Below are 2,523 nucleotides of genomic sequence, written 5' to 3' on the forward strand. Positions count from 1 at the left end.
GGTTTTAAACCTAGAGAAAAGTGGTAAAAGATAAAAGTGGTTGTGAAGCTAAAACATGCGAAAAGTGTGATCATTGTGGGGGGAAATGTAGGTTAATTGCTTCTTTAGATTAAATCTGTTTTACTTCTTCCAATCAATTACGTTCATTCTTACTCTTTAACTGATAATCTTAAAAAACATTGACAGTATAGTTGTGTTTGTTTTATTTCAATTCTCTTGTTATGGAATGAAACCAGTCATTCAGTTCAGKCAAAAAAAACAGTGATAGAGTTTCTCTTTTTGTCGTTTGCAGGGTTGATTACTGCAGTAACATATACAAACCCATTTCACAATTTAATGTTTTCGGTTCCTTCCTCAGGGCTAAACAAACCTTGAGGTTTCACTAAACCTACGTCCTGGAATAATCTCCCATTWTATATTTGGGATGCTCCACTGTAACTGTAGGTTTTGGCTTTGACTCTGCATGGGATGTTCCACTAAACTGAATCGATTATGCTCATAGGCTGAAGCTAAGCAAAGCCCTGTTAGTATGGATTAACAATACAGGCCAGTCAACAACATATTGTGCGTGTGGGGAGAGGGCAGGGGACAGGGATGATGTGTGGGGTGATTGTAGCAAGAAAGTGAATTAGATTTTGAATTAGTTTTAGGGATGAGTCTTTAATCGGACTGGGCTTACGGGCTAAGCACTTGGAGTTGGTGGTGGTGGTGGTTGTGGTGATGGTCTGGGTGGTTTGAATAAACACTTGCTCACACACTCGTGCTCACATACGGCCAGATCAATCAGTGCATGAATGTGGTATCTGGCTTCTTTGCAGAAATATTTGGAAGAAAGAAGTGGCTGAAATGAGCAGATAAACTAGGACAGAGACCCACAGAAACACAAATGTTACGTCAGTGCGTGGCGCTTCAGTGACTGGTGTGCTGCGGGCACACACACTCTTTGTCTSCAGTCCAAACTCTGCAAAGACTGTAGGCCTCTGTTGTCTGGCAGAAGCCTTGGAGTTGCCTGCTGCCCTCTGCCCAGACTGAGTGCTCTTTTTTTTTTGCTGACAGACATTGAAGATGGCAAAAKGTTTTGAGGAGAAAACATGCGGGTTTGTGCACGCAAACTGTCTGTTTTTGTCTTTTACTCAATCACTGATACTCGGTCCTTTTTCCTCCCAAACACATGCATGTAATTGACCCAATGTGGCAGTGATGTCGCTCCCCATCGAGTGTCTATACCGYCAAGCAGATGGTGGTCCTCTTTATTGTTCATCTATGTTCTGATTGGCTTCTATACTTGCCCACGTTGGTGGCCACGCTTGTTTGTTCGGACTCCAAGCTGTTCGAAGCTTTGCTAGCTGTGAGGGTTACCACCATCGCCATTTGCTGCGGCTTGTTCACATGATTTGTATATTGGTTTTTAATCTGCATAATTCATAATAATTAACTTAATTACTTCATATGGTAATTCAATTTAAATTCAGTCGCTGACCTTTTCCATTTTACCACAATTATTTTATGCGTGCTGAGCATATTTAAAACCATGTGAAGAGTTTTACTCATTTGCTTTTTAAAATATTTTCTTTCTCTTCATTATTTTTAATTATATTTTTAGCTTCACCAGTGTTGGGTTGAGGCAGTGCAGAGGAATTTCTTGGCTGAAGTTTTTGCTAAGGATTCCTCAGCCAGCTGTTCATTCATGAGCATCGCAGTCCCATTTCATTCATATTCTCCACATCTTTACACACATTAGCATTCGCCCAGTGCCTGTAGATCATTGCTACATCAGTGTTCACATCCAAGGAAACTCCCACACATACAAGCACGTCCTCACAGGGTCACCCACATGTGATACTGACTTCAGGCTTCAGGCTGCCCGCTGCGCCTGGCTCCAGCTCCCCCACATGACCTCATACTTCATCCCTCAGCCTCTCTCTCTCTCTCTTTGCCGGCCTTGACCAAGCTGCACAATGGGCACAAGTGTGCGTTTGTGTGTGTGTGTGTGTCTAATATCAAGCTGTGTGARCATTACCAAATGCTTTGCAGTTTTTGTTTGAGGTCTTTTTGTGAGGGTGAGTGGGTGCATCATGGTTTCAGAGTRCAGGCAAATCAGATTTGTTTTTCAGATTAGATTTTTATGTCAAACTGACCACACTATTATTTGTTAGCGATAAGATTAGATTGGTGTGCTCAGCATGCATTGGTGACAACCTTGCACAGTAGCTATAATTCGGCTTTCTAAATCTGCAATTTCTAAATCTACATTTATRCTCCTGCTTCAGTGTAAAGGACATTTAAATCACATGTCAGGCTTTATGCATCTGCTTCAGTTTGCACTAATATACAAGTACCACCCAGWTGGACATGGACCGTGTGGTACTTGATAGACTTCTGCACGTCTTTATATGTAGTTAAACTTTACTGTGATTTTTTCTGAGAGTCATCTGCATCATATACTCAGCACATGCAGGACCTTTGTTTAAACTATATGCATTCCTTCATCACWTTCAGATTAGCAAGTAAAGATTTTCAACA

The sequence above is a fragment of the Austrofundulus limnaeus genome, unplaced genomic scaffold (assembly GCF_001266775.1).
Source record: "Austrofundulus limnaeus strain Quisiro unplaced genomic scaffold, Austrofundulus_limnaeus-1.0 Scaffold27, whole genome shotgun sequence".
Taxonomy (NCBI): domain Eukaryota; kingdom Metazoa; phylum Chordata; class Actinopteri; order Cyprinodontiformes; family Rivulidae; genus Austrofundulus; species Austrofundulus limnaeus.